At 36.7% G+C, this 24,043-nt stretch overlaps 1 protein-coding gene across 1 annotated transcript in view; it reads right to left on the reverse strand.

Annotated features, from left to right (window-relative positions):
- Positions 1 to 24,043, reverse strand: part of LOC138703217 (POU domain protein 2-like) — a 2,136,291-nt gene that overhangs the window by 1,675,872 nt on the left and 436,376 nt on the right. The window contains exon 4 of the mRNA XM_069830922.1: positions 5,360 to 5,417. The gene's annotated coding sequence lies outside the window, so the exon portion shown is untranslated. The remainder of the gene's footprint in view (positions 1 to 5,359; positions 5,418 to 24,043) is intronic.

A 24,043-nucleotide genomic window follows, 5' to 3' on the forward strand; every position in this document is an offset into this window, starting at 1 on the left:
GATAATGTTATGCAATTTGTGTTTTTTTGTTTTGTGTGTGTGAAAATATAATTTCAATTAATGCTTCGCCATAAATGTTGTAACTAAAACCTTGTGCATCCCTCGTGTTTATCGTACGGCTCGTCCTCCCCCCACACGTTACCTGCACTTTGTTTACGTTTTCACTGTGCCTAAACGAGACGCTCTACTGGAGCTGTGACCAAAACTCGAACTACAGTGATTACATGCGACATACAGCCGATGAAGTAAGGAGACGGAGGAAAGGTACCTACTTGGCATGAAAACTACAACCAGTGGTGGTTCCTGTACTAACATCTTGATCAATCCCGCGGATAAAAATCTCAAGCTTTGCTGTATCAGTAATGTCACTGCTGTCATCAAGAGCCAGTGAATAATATACGATTTTTCTTGCTTCTTTTTTTAACCTTCCTCTTGAATGTAATCAGAAATTTTCTAAATTAATCTCTCGATACTTGGTCAGGAAATTTGTACTTTTTCAAAATTAAAAACATTTTACGGACAAATTATTTAAGCTATTTTAATCATTACTCTTTTAAGAAATGCTGTTCTATTAAAAGGCTTTAGAGCACGAGATATTTCAAACCTCATTAGATAGCTGACTTCCCTACATTTATTTATGTCATCTTTCTCTTCCTGGCTATGGTTTAAGACATATCAATTCCTGGCGTTTAACAGTTCGTTGACGCATAATATTGAATCAGTTTTTCTACAATATTATTATTATTATTATTATTATTATTATTATTATTATTATTATTATTATTATTATTATTAAGGGAACCAGGTAGTGATTAGAGGTCAAAAATCCGATTTCTTATTTTGTGTTTCAAAAAAGTACAAAACTTGCTCTTTAAAACAATATAAATACTCTGGGAGGTATTTCTGGAGGTAAGCCCTTTAAATAACCTCTTTAAATTTGACTGTGCATGTAATTCATATATCCTTTTTTTTAAATGCAGTTTTCCATAAGTTGACATTTTTAAAACGTAAGTGCATTTTTCTCTGAAGCTACTGAATCAATTTACATAAAATTTTTACAGTGTTTTCTGCAGCTTGTGTACTACATAGTAGACCTACGGGTTTAAGAATATCGCAGACATAACACGAGAAAAATACATTGAAAAAAATTGCAAAAAATGTTAAATAAAGTTCAATATTTTTCTGTTTCACTAGGGGTGAAATATTTAACTAAATTTTGCTTTAGTATTTACAATACACATTACTATATAACTTAAAAAAATGCAAGGTATATGAGTGAAGATTGTAGAAAGTAATGTGCACCTGAAGAATGAAGTACATTTAACAAAGTGGGAAAACAGGTTATCAGTTAGGGCCTTTCTTTTGCACTTGGATACGAAACTAATTAGTTGTATTTTATACTACTGAATTCAGAATGATTGATTGTATCACATGGCAATTTTTATTCCACTCTGAGCACTAAAAGCCTAGAAATATTGAACTAAGTTTTTGTACTGAAATTTTTTAATTGCACAGGCATCACTACCCAGTTCCCTTAAATGAGTAACTAAATAGTTACCCTCATCTAAAGATTAAGAAGATTAAAACTGAAGTAAAACCTAGTAATTTTATCCTTCTAGGGAGAAGATCTAAAAATATCAATATTCATGCACGTACAGAAGAAATATAGAAACACATACTTACAAGGGAAGTACCCCAGCTCGAACGGCTAAAACCGAGAGTAAATGCGTTTAAAATACAGAGTTGTGCTTGCTCTACCACCCATCAAGGTTATTTATCTGTAAAACTCCGCAGTCGTGTACAATCAGTGATTGAAGAATAACGAATCTAATGACTAGAGAAGCCAAATCGCCGAAGAAACAACACCGTGTAACAGACAGTTATGACAAGGAGATCCACAAAATACATAAATGAGGTATTATGTGGCAAGAAGCTACACAACACTTGCTTTAAATAATATACGAATATAGGGTATTTCAAAAGTCAGTTCAAACAAACTGCTATAAATATTATAAAATGAGATAGGGAAAAAACATAAACATCACAGTGTTGGACAAACAACAGGGTTTACAAAACATTGGAAAGATGTTCGCCGTTCTCTTGTTCAACGTACAGCTTTCATTCTGCGACACCATGTACAGGATTTTAGAGATAATGTCTTGGAATATTGGCAATTTCTTGCGAGATGGCGTCTTTCAGTTGCAGTAGGGTTGTTTGAATGTGTCAGGAAAACTCGTTCTTTAAGGTAACCCCACAACCAAAAGTCGGCCGGATTGAAACCTGGAGATCGCGGAGGTCACATTGTTGGAGTGAAGATAAGTATTCATTTGACTTGCAGTTCCTTTATTTGCTGGAGAGGACGTTCCAGAGCTGTTGGAACTCTCATACCCATGTGCTGTTTCTTCTCCGCCATCAGACTCACAATCACTATTCCTATCCAATATGTCGGTATCTACTTCTGATAATTCCCGGTAGTATTTTTGCATTATAATATCACGTAACATGCATGCAAACGGCTCATCCTCACTCCAATTACATCCTCATTATCCGGTATGTAAGTTCGACGTACCTTTTCGCGCAGCAGGTAAACAATGCTCACAGGATTAATTGACTTCAGCCTACTAATGTCTGCCGTTAGTACCTGCACTTCACTATTGAACACCGCAATGGTCTCGCTCGTACTCTCTGTACAGCTACGACGTAGTGAGGCTAGTACGCTAACTTTCAGATGGCGTTAGCGGCCGCACACGTAGTTTTACAGATGAATGGCATTGATAGCTATTCGAACAGGTACAACATTATATTTTACACGCATTTCCAGTCGGTTTTAGCTGTTCGAGCTGGGGTACTTCCCTTGTTAGTGGTCAGTAATAATACATTATTCAGCGTGGCAATTAATGTTTCTATAGGCTATACTCCTAATTGAACAGTTTAGCAAAGTAAACATACTACATTTTGTCCGACAGAACAACAAAGAAGTTCTCGTCATTCTTTAAGAAACCACCTCTTACTGCTTGTAAAGACAGAGTTTGTAGAGCGACATGATACCGCCACTGCTTGCCTTCAGTACGTGAATGAAACACACAGCAATGTACAGAAAACTCCTCGTACCCGTTGAATGTCTGTGATTATACGATGTAGTCACGACACTCGCTTTGGTCACCGCTGCTCTACTGTCAGTCTCAGTTGGCAAACGTGGTCAATTAAAAGAAAATAATAAAAATTAAATTGGGACACAGTCTATAAACACAGCTCCCTAGGTCTGAGCCATCGTGGCGGTTTTCTTTGCCGGTATTTAACACGTGTCAATATCAAATTTAATAATATACTACAAGTAGAGATGCGTCTTGCAGGAAGTAGTGCTGAGAGTTGGTTTCAAATTTTGGAGTATATGGGATTCTAGGAAGGCATGTAGCAGCTTATGGATTAAGGTCGATCAATTAGATATAATGTGGGGGGTGGAGTGAAACACAAGGGAAAGGAGCTTCTCAGACAACAAACGGAGCGTGAGGCTGGGTTGAGAAGCATCCAGTTCCTTAATGGAACGGCCACCCTGTAGTACAAAAAGAAAAGAAGAGCAAGCAGCAATCTGTTTTATTTTATCCAGGAGCGCACGTGAATGCGAGGAACATCTTCCAAACCACATTTCACACTCCTTTTTTGCTTCCTCTTTTTTGCTTGGCATTTACGTAAATGTCACGACTTTGCTGTTGTGGAACCAACCTCATTGTTTTCTGGTTATACAAATCTCCATTGTCTTCTCAACACGTTATAGTTGGCAGGCAGCATCCTCACAAATTACATGCATTAAACAACGTACGTACTCGCTAGTGTGACTCTGCCTTTTAATTACCTGTGCTTCCAACAAGCAGCACGTACATTGTATCCACCCACAAAATGTTACTTAGAGACCAAGTAAATGTTATTTTATTTCCTCTACTTAATAAAGCATTCCTCAAGCTGTCGTTTCTAACGAACACAAAGGTGAATACTCGCAGATAATTATATTTTCTTTTCGATCATTCATTTTATTCACATTTTAGTTACTGATATTGACATACAAAAAAATTACAACTATTATTACTACTTACTTACAAATGGCTTTTAAGGAACCCGGAGGTTCATTGCCGCCCTCACATAAGCCCGCCATCGGTCCCTATCCTGAGCAAGATTAATCCAGTCTCTATCATCATATCCCACCTCTCTCAAATCCATTTTAATATTATCCTCCCATTTAAGTCTCGACTTCCCCAAAGGTTTTTTCCCTCCGGTCTCCCAACTAACACTGTATATGAATTTCTGGATTCGCCCATACGTGCTACATGCCCTGCCCATCTCAAACGTCTGGATTTAATGTTCTTAATTATGTCAGGTGAAGAATACAATGCGTGCAGTTCTGCGTTGTGTAACTTTCTCAATTCTCCCGTAACTTCATCCCTCTTAGTCCCAAATATATTCCTAAGAATCTTATTCTCAAACACCCTTAATGTCTGTTCCTCTCTCAAAGTGAGAGTCCAAGTTTCACAACCATACAGAACAACCGGTAATATAACTGTTTCATAAATTCTAACTTTCAGATTTTTTAACAGCAGACTAGATGACAAAAGCTTCTCAACCGAATAATAACACGCATTTCCTATATTTATTCAGCGTTTAATTTCCTCCCGAGTGTCATTTATATTTGTTACTGTTGCTCCAAGATATTTAAATTTTTCCACCTCTTCGAAGAATAAATTTCCAATTTTTATATTTTCATTTCGTACAATATTCTGGTCACGAGACATACTTTGTCTTTTCGGGATTTACTTCCAAACCTATCGCTTTACTTCCTTATTATTGTAATTATTACTACTATAAGCGACATCTTATCTTATTCTCAACAAGGATATCCACTCAACCGCCAGCGCAGCTTGTGGTACTCGTCATTCTCAATTGTTTTCAACGAATGTTTGGTAATCTCATGGCAAATTCCAGGGCTTATATCACCATTTCATTTTCGCTAGTCCCATCGATGCTACATAGACTCGTAACTGAATAAATAAATACATTCCGAAGAATGTGAACAGTTCCAAATAATAACGGATGTACGCCTGGAAACAGGTTTCGCTTAGTACGGCGCCGTTCGAAAAGTGACATGGGCAAGTAACAGCCCACTTAGCGGTGATTCAGCACGTCATCTTTCGGCAATAATGTTCTCGCGCCTTATATATTACATAATCTGAAGTGATCGAAGCAAAAAAAATATGGAGAGATAAAAATTACATTTCGTAATAAACCTAGGAGTTATACGCATTTGGAAAAAAAAAAAAGAAAAGAAAGAAAGAAAGAAAGAAAGAAAGAAAGAAAAGCGTGCTCTTACCTTCAATGAAGGAGATTAAAGCAATACAGCTTCTATCGAACGAAATCCATCAGCTCACCTGCAAAAAAAATGACAGAAGTATTAGTACGACATAGTGTTTTTAATATCTATTATGTCACTAAAGGTAATAGCTTAAATCTATAGAATAAACTGTGACATATTTATAAATTGCATAGACGTCTCAATATGTATGTAAGAATCGTCTGTTGCACATTAATTTAAATTAATTGCAGCCACATTAATGATGAATGTCTGTCACGCACTTATTCTGATCATGTCAAGGTACAAAATGTTATTATAGTCCCGTCGCTCTTATTTCCGGCAGCCAATCACGTTGCAGGTCGGCTACATTTAAACGTGTGTGTCTTGTCATTCGCTATTGATGATGTAATGAATTTCCTAAGGCTCGATAAATACTTAATATAATCGTCCGTCATTTTGGCTCTTTCGTTGGCTTTCGCAGAAATCACACGAGGACGTTATTTGCCGCTCAATTATTTGCTCAATTACATGCGTTTGATTTATTATCATAGGAGCTACGACATGATAATGTTTAACGGTGAAGCAAATAGATTCCTCATCTGGTCGCTCGGCAACGAAAGAACAAAAATGGCGAACGTTACTACCTACCTAGACTTTATACAGCCTTCACTTCCTAAGACGTAAGCAAAGGGGAGGAGTCACACCGGAAATAACAGCGACACGATTATAAAATGACATACTTGCATGTCCATGTTATTTCTTCCTTTAACTCTTAAACAACTCTATTATAACCTCAATTTATTTATTTATTTTTTTTCATATTTTGTTGTTAATATTTTTAGACTGATATGCATATATGTATATGTTGCCCATAAGTGGTGCATCTTGGTGCCACTTGTGAGGTTCACACCTGTCTTCGGACAGTTGACTAAACAACAACCTTATTATAAGAGCTGGAAACTGTCGACCATCTTCTGTAATGCACTTTTTTCACGTCTTTCAGAAGATTTCTAGAAATACGTTGAATTTCGTCTCTGTGAATAGAATTTAACTCTTGCTATATTATCAGCTTCATTTAATTTATGAAGGACTGTTGTCTTATAAGTAGAGACCGTACTTTGTCCCTTAAGGCTACAAGATTAAGTATTATTGAAGTTTTAAGTAGATGACGCACGTCCATCTAGCACGTAACTGACGGCTCAAGCGAATCTTGTTTCGTCAAGTGGAACAGAACAAGACATGGACCATTTTACCAATTACACTAACATTTGCAATTTAAATTATTTACACTATGTACACTAAAATACACTATTTTTACTATTTACAGTATAATAAATAATGCAGGCCTACATTGATCAAACATTATTTACACTATTAAACTTATTCACAGTGTTGTGTATCGTAATGCAAAATATTTTGTGCGAGATCATGCGTATTTGCTTGTTTTCCGCACAGAACCAATACGCGGTAAGTGTGAAATACCACATTCAATATTCCCAAAGTAACACACATAACAATTTCCCTCTTCTTACCGCTTAAGCTTTAGGCTTTTAACATATTATTTTTAGAGACGTTTAACATAGTAATAATTATAAATTGGAAACTTACCACTGCAATTTCACTAAATTGCAATGTTAATTATTGTTTTAAAATATTTGCAAAAATTAAGTAAAGTCTACTACTCCACGAAACTTATTGCATTCCTGATACAAGTAACATTAAGGAAGCCGTGAAAAAATCAACAAGATTCCAGATGCCGATTTTATTACTGAAATATGTTATATAAATAATATTGTTAAAATTTTAAAATGAAAAATAAATCATTACATAACCTTACCGTTTGTTTTAAGTTCGCATTTATAGACTGGGGGGGAAAAAAAAAAGACAGACGTATATCACGGCCTGCTGGAGTACAGTAAACACAGAAAATGTTTTATAGCAACAATGTTGAAGAAAAATATTTTGGTTTTCCGAAGTTGCCGTCATTAAACAGAAACCAACATGGAAATTTCATTGCAACTAATTAGAAATTCGTCTTTCAGGTATGTAATAAACTATATTCGCACAAAATAATGTACGATACACGAGCGGTATCAACTACGTTTCGCTTTTTCAATCTTTTCCTCGAACATGAAAACGTCAACATACCGCTCTTGTAACGTATATTACTATTATTTCATAATACTATAGTCTTCTTATTTAGTAAATAAAATTGTGTACAATAGTGTAAATAATGTTTGATCAATATAAGCCTTCATCTTTAATGATACTGTAATACTGAAAATAGCGTATTTTACATTGTGTACACTTCTTTCAGACATTGACTGCTTTCAATAGACGATTGTGAGAAAGGTTTTCATCTCCAGAATATGATCTTTCTTCAAATATGACGTCCGTACATATTTATTTTTGATATATCAATTTTCCTTCGTTATGTTAATTACTCTTTCTATCCAAATTGTCCGTATTTATTATTTATTTATTTAATCTGACAGGATTAAGGCCATAAGGCCTTCTCTTCCATCCTACCAGATAGCACATACAAATACAAAAAAGAAATACCGACGCTGATGAAAATAGTACAAATTAAATTAAAGCTCTATAGAGGGTCAACAGGGTCAAAAGAACACTATAGAGCTCTCATCGAGCTAATACAAAAAAAAATAAAGAAAAACAGAGATAGCAATGATGATAATAATAATAATAATAATAATAATAATAATAATAATAATAAATGCATTACATATTAATTGTAAATTTTACAACAGTATAGTTACAATATTTAGTATATGTCATGGGTTAGGTTAAGCCGAAGTTGCGGAACCTGACAGGTGTTCAACAAGCAATTCCATGAACTAGAATGTGATTTTTTAATTTAAATTTGAATTTTGATATTGTCCGACAATCTCTGACATGGTCAGGGAGAGAGTTCCAGAGGCGTGGAATAGATATGCTGAAAGATGATGAATAGAATGATGTTCTGTGCAGAGAAATAGAGAGAAGGTACATGTTCCGGGTTCGAGGTAGTAAAAGGTAAACAAAACGAGATGCTAGGTAAGAGTGTGTGGAGGTGTGGGTGATTTTAAATAATAATAAGAGAGAGTTGAAGAATCTTCTTTCTTTGACTGGACTCCAAGACAACAATTCTAGTGACGGTGTTACATGATCGAATTTCTAATGTTACAAACAAAACGAACGCAGATATTGTGAACACGCTGTAGTCTATGGGCAAGATCAGTATTTAGATTCGTGAATAGAGAATCGCAATAATCGAAGTGGGGCATCACTAAAGTTTGGATCAGGTTCTTTTTAAGGCTGAGAGGTAAAACGTTGGTTAAGTGTCTGAGGGAATGAATTATGAAAAAAGTTTTCTTACATACTGTATGTAGGTTACTTGACTTTGAAAACTTAAATTTGAATCTAAATATACCCCTAAATTTTTTACTGTCTTACTATATGTAATTGTGGTATTATTTATTTTTGTATTTGATACAGTGGCTAGACAGTTCAGTTCAGACAAAAAGTCCGTTTTACTGTCCACACACAACGTTTTGACTGATACGTCTTGCCTGATCAAGTACAGGGACATCACTTTATTTTTACTAACAATTTTAACATCAACCTGGCTATACTCGGAAACACTGTTACCCCCCTTCCATTACAGGAGTTTGGAGTTGCTAGTGCAATATGTAAAAAAATCATTTTACTAGCTAAGGAGGAGAGGAAAATAGTGTATCCGTTTATGTTACAGGGAAATATATTATTACGATTTTCAGTTTGGCATTACTTTACAGTATTTTATCAAAAAACAGTAGAATAGTAACAATTTTATTTCACAAACTCAAGTCTTCAGGTGGTTATATACATTATGTAATGTCTACTTTATTCAGCATATTACTAACCTAATTTATTCCTGAGCACTTCCGTAAGAAACCCCAATTTCTACAGATAACTTCTTGACCGGCTTATTACGACCTTGCTGCATCCTTTCTCTAGCATCTTCTGTCACCTTTGTTGGCCATCTTACACTTTTCTTCCTTTCTGTACACTCTGTTCCTCTAAATTTATCTACCATATTAACCCTTTCTTACCTATAGATACCATATGGCAATAATTAACTTTATAGCATTTATATACTTGTGTGTTACATATGAAGGTAAATTTTGCTGGATAACTTCTATTTCAATACATTTTCATCAATATAGTTTTGTTTCAAATGTTGCCACTCCCGTAACTTGGTCACTGAATTGGTCCTAATACAGCTATTTGTTTCAACATGGATTGCTTGTAAATTTAATTTGGGTTAGAAAGGGTTAATGACATTTCTACGAATATATTCCGTAATGATATAATCAGGAAATTGTGAAAAAAAAAAAAAAAAAAAAAAAACAAGAAAAACTGTTGTTCACATTCGGTTACTTTGCAATTCCAGTTTCCATCATTGTCCTTCATACCTACAAATTTATTTTTATTTTATTGGGTTATTTTACGACGCTGTATTAACATCTAGGTTATTTACCGTCTGAATGATATGAAAGGTGGTAATGCCGGTGAAATGAGTCCGGTGAAAGTTACCCAGCATTTGCTCGTATTGGGTTGAGGGAAAACCCCGGAAAAAACCTCAACCAGGTAACTTGCCCCGACCGGGATTCGAACCCGGACCTGGTTTCGCGGCCAGACGCGCTGATCGTTACTCCACAGGTGTGGACTACCTACAAATAGTAAAACAAAACTCTTGTTTAAATAATGTTAAGTACCGCACCATACATTATTATAGGGTACCGTACTTTCGGTAACTCTAACCTTCACTAGTGCTCAGTCCACACTGATAAATTCAGTTATGCTACACACCATACTTGTGTGAAAATAAACTTCAATAATATAAGCCTTTTCTTGTATAGAAAATGCAACATATTTATGAAACACACTGTACTCTGTACTGTTTATTTCACTGCTAGCAACAGCGGCCGTAAGTTTGTGTGACTGACGTTAGCAAGGACATTAGTGAAAGGGGTGAGAGTCAAGTACATTTAGAAACGCAGGTACAATAAAAATTGAAGTAAAAATAAAATGATGTCCCTGTATAACGTCAGGTAAGAAGGGAAGTATGAACCGGATTCGACTATATTGCTTGTGAGCAATAGGCTACACTAACACCTACTTTATTTGGATCTGATTCACACATAGCATGGAGAACGAAAGGATTCAATCTTATGCATGTAGAAAGATCCTCTTCCTCATTCCTCTAGGGCAGATGAAGGAAAAGCGCCATAAACAACTGTACAAGTAGTTCCTCACAAATTCACACAAACCGCCAGGCTCTGTGCTTCTACGAACTTTTTGATGTTAACATAGGAAATGGTCCACAGTTACGCACGCATCGCTTCGTATGTAGTACGTGAGTTCTGCACTATTTAGTGTTTGACTTCCCATATGAGCCAACAACAATTTCCGCCATGTATCTGTCTACATTGCGGATAACGTTTGTACTGTAAAAGAATGAATCATACTTCAAGAAGACAGTTTGAGTTTATGAAAATAAACGTTCTGATCATCGATATGTTGCGAATTAACAGACGTTTGAATTTGTCTGTTAGTGAGTATCGCAATTTCAAATCTATGACCATCAAGTGAAGGGATGCTAATATAATGTACATTTTTCCAAGGACTTATACTTTTTGGTTATCGATCATTAGATCTCACGCATTCCTTTTATAAGAGTGGAAGACCGAGATTGTAGATATGTACTTTAGCCGCCCGTCTTCGTCGTTGGCCGTAGCAAAATGGAAACGTTTCTCCTTAACTGTATTACTCCAGGATGATGATTAATTCAGGAGAGATGGAGGTTGAAGGCATGGTATTATATCCAAAAAAAACCTGTCTCGAACAAAATTTTTGTCCACATCACTGTACGTATTGTTTTATCAACACAGTTAAATAATTCAGATACAAAAACAAATACATATCTGTAGATATTATTTTCGTGAGAAAATGATACAAAATATCAATGCAGTATATTAATTTCACACATTGAATAACACATGAAAGAATACCAGGAATAATCCTCCAGATTAGCCGGCCCGGGTTTGATTCCGGGCGGGGTCAGAAATTGTCATGTAAAATCTCTATCTTGGGACTAGGAGAGATGGCGGTGCATAATTTCTAATCACTAAATTGCTCAACAATATGTCTGGGTTAAATCTCAAATCTCTCCGTAGTGCATATGAAGTGAAGACATATGTTACTGTTGATATGATTCGTCCGTCGGATGGGGACGTTAAGCCTGGCGGCCCCCCTTAGTGCTATTCGACAGGAGTAGACTACGTGCCGGCACCGGGTTTCCCCTTCTCCCTCACCATCATCATCCTCACCTATTCCCTACACTACACTTACACGAACACTTACACATACACTCACCCTAGTATACGACATAATTCTTCACAAAACACATCATGCATAACGTGGTCCGCCGAAGTGGTGTGCAACTTGAAAATGGGTCACAGTCTTGCCATCTATCCGCAGTATGCGGAACCCGAATCACGCAAATTGAAGTGGGTAGGCATTAGACACACTCACACACACACACACACACATTTTAAAATTTGAAATGAAAAGAAATGCGACCCACAAATTTCATTGGAAGGAGGTTAGGAATGTGATTCGAATATACAAAGTGGAAGTTAAATAGTCTTGCAGATTTCAAGAGCGAACAGCTCATGTTATATGTAACAAAAGACTATAATGTCATATTAGTGGAAAGTTCTTAGCTTTTTTTTTTTTTTTCAGAAATAAATGTTTTTCCCAAATATTTGACAATTTCGAGTAGGATCGTGATTTTAGTCCATATCGATAGGAAATCTGATAAAGAATAATTTATCCCTCTGGCGTATCTCAATAGCGTGAGTTTCTTTCATCTAGCACACGATAATAGTACCTGACTGACATGGTTACGTTTCTGTGATGTCGCATAGAGAAACGTAACTATGTCGTTCAGGTACTACCATATGGTGGTAGATGAAAAAAACGCACTGTCCGATACTACCCGATGTCCGATACTACCCGACTCTCCCTTAAATTTAATTTTAAAAAACCCTAAATTTATACCATTGCACGAAGAGAGAGCGTGGTAACGTCTTGGCAACTTACGTGCGGAGACTCACCGAGTTCGTTGATCTCTTACATCTGTATCACGAGTAGAGACATAGCGACGATGTTGCCGGACTGCTGAAACTTCAAACTCGATTTTCTAATTAACTGTGCATTTAATCACAAAACGTAATACAGGTTTTCTTTACATTTACGTGTACCCTATCATTTATTTCAACCTACAAGATTATTTCACTTCCACGCTGAATATTCTTTTGGACTAATGGCAGAGATTTTAACTTTCCGTTATTCACCTCGACTCTACGAGCGTCCTCATAGATGTCGTTAATGCACTGGCAATATGTGATGATGGAGAATAGCTGAGATGTAAGAAGGGAACCGTTGTACCCGGAGAAAACCCCTTGGACCACAGGTTTACCCAACACGGATTATAAATTCAGGATAGATCGGGATTTGAACCCGGACCCCCTGACGTATTAGCTCAATGCACTGGTACTGAGCTACTGTGGCGGTTTGAGCATTGCAACGTGCATTATACCAGAATGAAGATTAATTCGGGATAGATAGAGGTTGAGTGCATGGTATTTTAACATGAAAACTTACTCAAACATGGTTTTTGTCCACACCATAATTTTTTCAATATAGCCTAGTTAATCCATCCAGATACAAATACAAACACATATCTACAGTCATCATTTACGTGATGAAATAATACGCAATAAAATAAATATAGTCGATTAATTGCACACCTTTACAACACATGAACACCAGCAGGAATTTTAGAATATGGGCTAAGCTAGATAATTGATGTGGAGCCGTTGAACCGTGTCGTTACGATGACAACTAAGTGCACAATGTCGCCAACATGACGGAACATTATAAGTGGCCCTTATAATACGGCTTATGGCCGCTTCGAGTATATTCATGAAAAAAAAAACGAGTTATTTCCCCTGGACCACAAATACAACGCCAAAGCGGCCAAAATTATTTACCGTTTTGGCAAAAATTGCCCGAAAATTTGCCTTTGTCGATTTCAATGATATTCACTGGACCATGTTAAACGTCTCTTTAATTTCGCTTTCAAATATGTTATAAAATCTTTCTGAAAATCTGTATTTTTGGTGCATTAAGGAAAACATCACTGTACTCTCTAAACCAGCTGTCATCAGAACATTGCACTCTCGAGCTAGCATCTCTTACCCGCGGACAAGACACAGCCCTAGCGTGCAATCGTCGCTGCTGTCGGGTATCATATCTCTCTATCCCTTGTGCACGACGGAGCATAATTCTTTCCCCTCATGCACTCTACTCATTTCAGCGAGTGCTGACGACCACTGCCTTAAACTTTGCACTTGACTACTCCAGTAAATTCTTAAAGAATGTAGTCATAAATTGTTCTACCAAGATATAGATTTTCTTTTATTTCACGCGGCTCAGTAAAACCCGGTCTCTAGTACCGAGCTAGCATAGTTGGTGTTGATGTACTAAGTGGATTCTGTAGTTTTTCCAATATATTAAAGGAAGAGGAAATGTTCCAAAATTCTAGATGAAATGTGGTTAAAATTCTATTCGAAAACGTAAGAAATATTTAATTCAAGGAACGGAATTGTTGATTGTGATAATGAGGATTATAATGGTTGTAATGTTATGGTGGTCATATGCGATGATGATGATGATGATGATGATGATGATGATGTACGCAAGATGGCGGTTATATTAGGGAATGTTGCATAACACAGTTTCCCTCCAGGTAATTCCACAATTTCTTCAGAATATTGATTATTTCTTTGCTGTGAGACATATAGGAATATCGGTAACTTATGACATCCTATAGAACAACAAAATTCAGAACAAAACTAACCCATTAATTTTGTGAAATTTCTTTTACTTGAAAATTAATACCTTTGAATGTTGGAAGCGTACTCTAAGTAAGCATTTGTCATGCGTTATTAATTCATAATGATGTCGCAAAAGGAAGTAAGGAAAGTTGATTGCTTTTTAAATATGACTTCAAAATATGCCAGAAGGCAATCACAAACAAATTATGATACCCTTCGATAGGTTGTAACAACTGTCTGTAAATACCTCGAATACGGAACCCTGTCATTTTTTTACTAAGAAATATCAACTAAAACATAAATTTCATTACAATTAAGATATACATTTTACGAAATTTTCTCATGCATTTCACATCCTAAAAATAACGTATATTGTGTACAATACACGGACGTACAGGAGGTAGCAAAAATAATTGTCACATATTTGCTATACTACAAGCATGTGATATGTTCAAGTCTAGACTACAATCCGACCGTATTTTACCCCTAGGGTAAGAGAGTAAGTACATCATCGAGCCATTATCAAAGTTATGACGAAGTAAAAATTTTTGCCTTTTCGCGACTTTAACCAAGGCTTTTCCAGACTGCCTGTCCAACAACACACCAAATTTTAAAAAGCAATTATCATTAAATCAATTCTCATTTAGCATTGTGTTGAAACCTGACTTTCCTAACAAAATGAGAAAAGAAGGACGCTGTGCTGGTTTAATGTTCTAGGTTCAGATTTGAAAGTACTGGATTAAATCTAGAACACAAGAATATTCGAAAAACACAAAGTCGTTATTTTCGTTAGTTATACTTACTTCAGTATAGCGTACAGTATGTTACGGATTGTAGATAAACGATGAGAAAAATATATGCACACTTAAGTCATTCGTAGAAACTCATGTTTTATATAAGAAATTATTATAATAGTTAGGCCTACTCATTAAACTGGTGGTTCAACTAACCACTTTATATTAAAACTGAATTTTACATTATTTAATCTGAAATTGCATCACTTCGTGGTGTTTATTATTGGCTGCCATGATATTTTGAAAGTCCCATAAGTCAGGTTCCCAAGGCGATCGACATATAAAAATGTAATCTTAGTTACAAGCTTCTATACTCTATCAAACCCATCATGTTGTATCTCCAAAACTCGATTTCGATGTTCGCCTGGGTCCCTTGTGAGCAGTAGCTGTCTGATCTCTCGATATTTTTTCACCTCAAATGACTGATTAGATATGATATGAAGTTACTACTATATTCCAGAGAATATATGTTAATTCAGACTGGAAATATTCAGTAAGTTTAGTAATAATAACATGGTTACAAATATAATGAACTGATTGAAGTAATATAGGTACTTACTTACAACTTACAAATGGCTTTTAAGGAACCCGCAGGTTCATTGCCGCCCTCACATAAGTCCGCAATCGATCCCTATCCTGTGCAAGATTAATCCACTCTCTATCATAATATCCCACATATCTGAAATATATTTTAATATTATCATCCTATCTACGTCTCGGCCTCCCCAAAGGTTTTTTCTTTCCGGCCTCCCAACTAACACTCTATATGCATTTTTGGATTCGCCCATACGTGCTACATGCCCTGCCCATCTCAAACGTCTGGATTTAATGTTCCTAATTATGTCAGGTGAAGAATACAAAGCGTGCAGTTCTGCGTTGTATAACTTTCTGCATTCTCTTGTAACTTCATCCCTTTTAGCTCTAAATATATTTTCCTAAGAACCCTATTCTCAAACACCCTTAATCTCTGTTCCTCTCTCAAAGTGAGAGTCTAAATTTCACAACCATACAGAACAACTGGTAATAAAACTTTTTTATAAATTCTAACTTTCAGAATTTTTGAGAGCAGATCAGATGATATAAGCTTCTCAATCGAATAATAGCAGGCATTTCCCATATTTATTCTGCATTTAATTTCCTCCTGAGTATCACTTATATTTGTTACTGTTGCTCCAAGATCTCCAAATTTTATATTTCCATTTCGTACAATATTTTGGTCACGAGACATAATCATGTACTTCGTCTTTTCGGGGTTTACTTCCAAACCTATCGCTTACTTGCTTCAAGTAAAATTGCCGCGTTTTCCCTAATCGTTTGTGGATTTTCTCCTAACATATTCACATCATCCTCATAGACAAGAAGCTGATGTAACCCGTTCAATTCCAAACCCTCTCTGTTATCCTGGACCTTCCTAATGGAATATTCTAGAGCGAAGTTAAAAAGCAAAGGTGATAGTGCATCCTTGCTTTAGCCCACAGTGAATTGGAAAAGCATCAGACAGAAGCTGGCCTGTATGGACTCTGCTGTAAGTTTCACTGAGACACATTTTAATTAATCTTGGAAATACCAAATTCAATAAGAAGGTTATATAAAACTTCTCTCTTAATCGAGTCATATGCATATAGATACTTACTAGGAGAAAATTTGTACAAATCTGGAAGTAAATATTTTTAATGATAATTTCAGATTAAGATTAAATGGTGCTAAGATTAATTATACATCACTCAACAGGCAACTGGCACAATAAAAGAATGATTCTCTAAATTAACCACAACTGAAAAAAAAACTTTAATTTTCACAAAACAATAACTCTTCCTATGCTTCTTTATGGTCCCGAGACTTGAACTTATTCAGATATCAGAGAACAGAGCTATAGTGAAGGATTGAGAATAGTAATAGGCTACTAACTTCAAGACCAAATGATACACAATACAAAACGATAACTGGACATTAACTCTTTCCGCCCGAATTATTCCATTTGGAACCATTAACATTTCTGTAATCTCTGTCTGATATGATTTACCTGATGATTCCATTTTTTATCCTCAGAAGTAGTTTCGTTCTTCACTGATAGAATGCAGCACCCGCCAGTTGTTTGGCCAGCTGCTATTAGGAAGAGGACTTTTTTTTTTTTCCCCTCAATGGTGTGTCTATGAAAAACAAATCAGATCAGAAATGGTTAAGAGCATAAATTCAATTATGTTATAAAAGGAAATAATGGTGTCTACCTGACAGACACATTTTACGAATGCGACCAGAATTCTCAAAGTATGGGAATAATGGTAGGTAATAACAATTACGATCTATCTATATATATTTTTTTATATTATTTACTGACATTATTATTTTAAATAAACCTCCACGGTGGCTCAGTACTAATGTGCTTGACTTATAAGCCAGGGGGCACGGATTCAAATCCCTCTCTTTCCTGAACTTATAATTGTGTTGAGCAAGCCAGTGATCCTGGCAAAACAGAGGTTTTTCTCCGGGTTCTGCGGTGACATCTCAACCATTTTGTCCATCATCTGTATATACCAGGCCTGCACAAGGTTTGCGCTCTCCGAGCCGGCTCACAGCTCATGAGCGGAATGCAGATATTAACTGCGCTCTATAACAGGGTGGACTGGAAGAAGGGGTGATCTCGTACAAAATATACACAAAAGGAAATACTAGTACGAGTGTTCATGAAATGAATTCCCTTTCAGTGTTTGCAAAACTGTCTTGGACTATTATTAATTAATAAAGAAATATTTATTTTACAGAAATAATAGAAATTCTACAGCTACTTAAATGTACAATATCATTTTGTTATATTTTTATTTATCAGTACATCAAAACGAGGTTTTATGCTGTTAGCAGCTGAAAGGAACAGTAACCTACTGATCGTAATGAAACATCAGTTACAGATGTTCGATGTCTGCCTTTATAAAAGTTGATTATAGAAAACAGTTGCTCACAAATATAAATGTTGAGCCAAACATAGCAATCATTTTCACAGCCAGCCTGTGTAGTCGTGGATATTATTGCTAATGTTTAGTCTTGTAAAACTCAACCAGGCTAGTAGTATTATTCAAACGCTCCTTAGCCCTTAGGTCACATTGAAGATCAATATGTTCGAGCTGTAAATCGTTAAATGTTAAATGTTATGTTCCGTCTTATAGATTCCTCCATACTGTACTGTAGCAGTAGGTAAGCAACGTGAAACAGTTACTGAAAATAGGCCTACACACTGCACTCCACTAGATAACTGAGTGGTCGTTTCCCTCTCCTCTACCTATAGCAAGTCTGTCATTCTTACGTACCTTGCTCTCCATTTCGGCGGGCGGGAAACACAGCTCTCCCGCTCCCAAGGAGCGCGCGCGCTCGTTGAGCGCTGTTTGTGCAGGTATGGTATATACATTGCCTTATGCCTATTTTTTTACTTTGTTACTCGGTGGCAGTATAGTATATACTGGCAACATGACAAAGAATTAAGAGGGTTGATCACTATGCTGTAGCCCTGACCTATTTATAGTTGTGGCACTCAAATGACTGAAATGTGTTAGGCTAAGTTTCAAGTCTGTACATGTCCGCGTTGGCTCGTACCAGGTATTCGAGTGGCCGGAGGTTCTGCTCCTGTAGAGAAATGGAGTCTGTCGAGCAAAAAGCTGTGATTAAATATCTGCAAAAGAAAGGAATGTCTCCATTTCAAATTCACCAATAATGACAGATACCTTGGGAGAATCTACTGTATCTTATGGTATAGTAAAAAAAAGGTGGTGTCGAATGTTTAAATGTGGGAGAACATCGTATCGAATGAACATGGTGGCGGCCCTTTGAGAACTGTCACAACACCAGAAGACATGAATAAAGTGCAAGTTTTAATGCTATAAGATCGACAGGTCACCATCAGGGATATGATAGAGAAAACAGGCTTCTCAAGCCACAGTGTGTACAATATTTTGATAAAAGAATTGGGCGTGAAAAAATAACTGCAAGGTGAGTGCTTCAAATGTTAACGCCGACACAAAAACGACAATAACAATGCTCTGCGAGCAGCATTTAATTAATTTTAGAGGAAAGAAAAAAATTCCTTGAACGATATGTGACTTGGATGAGACATGAGTCCACCACTATGACTCCGAAACTAACATTCAAAGTAAGGAGTGGAAACATATGGGTTCACTGACCCTTAAACAATTTATTTAAAGTGCCGCCAGCAGCAAGCAAGGTTTTGCTCTCTGTTTTTTTTTTTTTTTTTTTTTTAGATGCCCAAGGTGTTATTTTGACAGGCTATAGAAATGAACCACCGTAACAGGCCTTTTTTATGTACATTGATTGAAAAATTACGTATGCTATCAAGGAGAACCGTCGTGAAAAGTTGAGGCGAAAGGTTCTTCTCCACCAAGACAATTCTCCAAGTCACAAGTTCTTGGTTGCAATGGCTGCAATTTCAACAGTAGGATTTGAATTGCTGGACAATCCACCCTATTCACCAGAGCTGGCATCCAGTAACTTCAGGTTATTCCCAAAACTCAAAGAAGGCCTACATGGGAACACATTTCCATCCAATAATGAAGTCATACAGTCCGTGAACCAGTGGTTTGCAGAAGTTGACAACCTTTCTTCTAGGAAGCTGTGGAAGTGTTGGAGCATCGCTGGTAGAAGTGCATCAATCTACTAGGGGACTATGTGGGAAAATTAGGTAAGGTTTTTTTCAGATATAAGTGGGACAGGGCTACACCATAGAGATCAACTCTCGTATTCCACTACCTGTGAAATTCTCGTGCTGGTTAAAAATGTGCCAAGTAGTCTGGGCCTTTAAGTTGAAAATAATAATAATATTATGTTTTATTTAACGACGCTCGCAACTGCAGAGGTTATATCAGCGTCACCGAATGTGCCGGAATTTTGTCCCGCAGGAGTTCTTTTACATGCCAGTAAATCTACTGACATGAGCCTGTCGCATTTAAGCACACTTAAATGCCATCGACCTGGCCCGGGATCGAACCCGCAACCTTGGGCATAGAAGGCCAGCGCTATACCAACTTGCCAACCAGGTCGACTTTAAGTTGAAAATTATGATAAGAAGTTGTATATGGATATTACACAATACATTTCAGCACAACAGCGTGACAATGAAAGCAGAGCAAGGAATCAAGTTTTCACAGCGTCCGACTTAGTGCCAATATCTCCCGTACTTGCACAATGATGTAGAGGAAATATTTATGGCAGGACGCGCCTCTCAACATATCCTCAGCAATAAAAACTACTTATAAGAAACTGAAAGTATTGTGCTGAGAGATTCGTTGCTTCAATTTACACGGTTGCTATTAACGTGCAGACGGAATAGCGTAATAAAATAGAAATTTAAGTATGATATTCACTAAACTGTATCTTAAGCATGGTGTTTTACTTAAGAAAATATGTAGTCATATTTATTTCTACAGCCGTCTGAGCACACTTATTAATTTACTGTGTTGCATAACGAATCCTGAGCGTTATTCACTCACAAACTATTATTTCACAAAGAATAACTTAGTTAAAAACGCTCATATAAATTGAACTGCATAATTCTCTTCTACAGGACGGGTACAGTCAGTGGAGGGTGCAGTCTGTCTATTTGACGTTGGATGTAGAACAACTCTAAGGCCCCGTTCAGTCGGTACGAGAATTCGTCCAAATGGGCATTTATTGTAATCAATTTCGTGCGGACGACAGTGTACACACGGACGGTTTGATTTTTTTTTGTGTGGTTAAGTTTAATTTCATTAAACTTTGTAAACAATGGATGTGAATACGTTTCTGGCTCTGTATTGATTGGTTATATCAACTTAAGAACCGGAGGTGGAACTGGTGTCTCAATCTAAGTAATAACTTGTAACATAAATATTCGATCTTTCACGTTGAAAAATCGGTTTCAAATCCAGGGCGTTTAAAATAAAATTCCTGATAGAAGAAGATATAGGTTGAGGTAGGTTTTCGAAGGGCCGGTACTGACTAGAGCCCTGCATTTACTAACTTCGCTCGAGAATGAGAAAGCGATTATAGATCAGTGGTCGTCAGTACTCGCTGAAATGTGCAAAGGGTAAGCGGAGCCGTCCCGTGTGCCCCGTCGTGCAGCAGGAAGAGATAGAGAGCATACCCGCTAGCAGCTACGAGTGCACCACAGTGCACTGTGTTCTCCGCGGGTAGGAGACGCTAGCCCCAGGGTGTTCTGTGCTGACGACGGCTGCTCTAGATGCTACGTGGGTACGAGACTTTATTCTTCGCCTCTAAACTTGGTCCAGATCTTCCCAGTGTCCTTTTAAAAGAACACATTTCAGCCACGGTGGATTCCGATTTTTTTTAAATTTCAGGTTTATATGCCTCATTACATAACCTTGGTCATTTAGAAGCCGCTTTTGAAGAAATATGGAGAAATTTATTTTTTTGGGCAGTTCTCGATTAAGGTGATTGATACTCGAGACGAGTGAAACACACTCGTGACAATTGTCACGGGTTATGGAGGTTAACCTTTTGAGCAACGAATACAAATTGAGCAAACAGATCTCAAAAATGATATGTGAGAAAGATTTGTTACAAAACGAACATAAACCATTAATTTTAATATCGTTGCTCTCAGTTATTATTCCTGTATTATTTTATTATTTTCGAACCAAAGACACAATTTAGCCGTTTAGTGACTAGAGTGCTGAACTTATAGTTCTGTGGACCTGAGTTTGATACCGCACGTACCCCCAACTTATAACTTGTATTGGGCAAGTCCTTGGACCAGGTAACATAGGGGTCTTCTCTGGGAGCTCAGGTTTCCCTATTCCTATGGCATACCAACAAATCGCTGTCATCATCTCATCATTATGGTGTAGCGTAGACCAGTCTCCTATGTCGCACCCTGGGCAAGGACTCTGTCGGTAAATTGGTATCACAACTAGTTTCATATGGGTGAATGAGAACATTCAAGTATATATAATATTGTGAATTTTATTAGTAACAACAATGTAATTTATTCGCCACAACAATAATTCCTTTCTACAATTCACCTTAAACGCTCTCGTCAACAATTGGATTTTCACTCAACACAGTATTCGTTATAAAACTCCACCGACGACAATGACAATTTACTTGGACTAGTACGAACAACAATGAACTGTTAATCTTAACTAATATTTACAAAGCACTATTTACAAATCAGAACTATCAGTTCTCAGTTCACAGTTCTTCTATCTCAGTCACTCGAGTTCACAGTATCTCGAACCACAGACCTTCAGAGACAGTTCACTGTACTCGAACTCGGGTCCCTCCAACTGCGGTCCACTGCACTCGAACTCAGGTCCCTCCAACTGCGGTCCACTGCACTCGAACTCAGGCCTTCGGATGCTGACGCAGATGCGGACGCACACTCGAGTCGAACTCCGGTTTGCTTGACTGGCTTGCTTGCTCTGGCTTTCTCACTGACTGGTTGACTAATCAACTGAAAAACTGCTGTCGTTCCTTCGCGTCCGTAATTTATAACCACAGGGACGTAGCCTCGAAAGTTCCACGCGTCTCTAGAGATGGCACTCCAGAAAAATCCAGAGCCCTCTCCTCTCTACCAGCACCAGATGCGCGCGCACTCTCTCTCCACTCTCTCGCCGCGTTGGCCCTTTCCCCTCTCCGCCGCGCGCCATCCCAAAGTGCTCCGCGCGATCTTCTCTCTTGCGGGACGCTGGTCGTGAGTTCGAATCTCACGTCGCTGTTACAATATTTATTATTTTATTATTTCTATTTATCGCTTAATTAATTTTATTTTATTTATATACATGAAAAAGATGCATTAAAAACTATTATATACATAAAACAGAAATATAAATTAAAGAATTTACCCCCGTATGAGCAAACGCTCGTGGTAGGGAGTTCAAAGCCGCACTGTAGATAAGCAGAAAGAAGAAGACAAAATAAAGAAATTAATATCAGCAATAAATTAGCACAGACAACAAAAACAAGAGCCTATATTATAAAGAACATTCGCAAATGAAAATGTTTATAACCAATATTCACAAGTATAATAATATAAGACTAATATTTACCAATTAATTATCTAACCCTATGTTAAGTTCCCTTAATAATTTATTTAATTTTCAGTTTAAATTTAATCATACTTATGTTAGCTAAAACAGGGTACTGAGAAATTAATTTTTTGTATAGTTTTGTATAGTTGAAACCATGTTTATACCAGCAGCCGTTAAACTTTTTGATTCAGTAAAATGAAATAATGTTTCTTCTCGTAATGTAATTATGCCAATACGTGTTGAAATTTTTGTTGTTCTTATGAAAAAAGTTAATAATGTACTGTACATTTATATATCTGCTCCAATTTGAAAACATTAAAATCCGAATAAAGAAATTTAGTAGGATAATCAACAGACTTTTTGAGACAAATTTTTATTATTATCTTTTGTAGTAAATCCAGCGGCTTTCTTATGGATTTAGAAACACTGCCTCAACCAACAATGCTATAACGTAATACAGATAGCACCAAGGATAAATAAATACATCTTAAATATTAATAGGGATTTAAGAACGAAGTTATAACAAATCTATATATAATTTTGCGTAATTTATTACATAAAAATGCAATATGTGTGCAAAATTCTCCCCCTATAATGGGGTATTTTCTCTTATGGAATCATAAAAATAATTTTGTACGCAAAAAAATATATGCTACCTGTAACTTCTGTGAATGTTTCATAAAAATCTATTAGATAGGAGAGAAGTTATTAATTCTATCTAAATGCACCCGTTATAAAGGGGTAGTATTTCTTGTGCAAACGTAATGAGAGTTTGCACACAAAAAATATGTGCCACCTGTAACACTTGTACAAAATTTCACAAAAATTTGTTAGAATGTCAGCATAGCCTAGAAGTTATTAATTTTGCCTAGCTACTAGATTTGAAATCTCATCTACGGTGCGTTTGTTAAGGTTAGATAAAAATGTGTCCAA

This window comes from Periplaneta americana, chromosome 7, assembly GCF_040183065.1.
Source record: "Periplaneta americana isolate PAMFEO1 chromosome 7, P.americana_PAMFEO1_priV1, whole genome shotgun sequence".
NCBI classification, from domain to species: Eukaryota; Metazoa; Arthropoda; class Insecta; order Blattodea; family Blattidae; genus Periplaneta; species Periplaneta americana.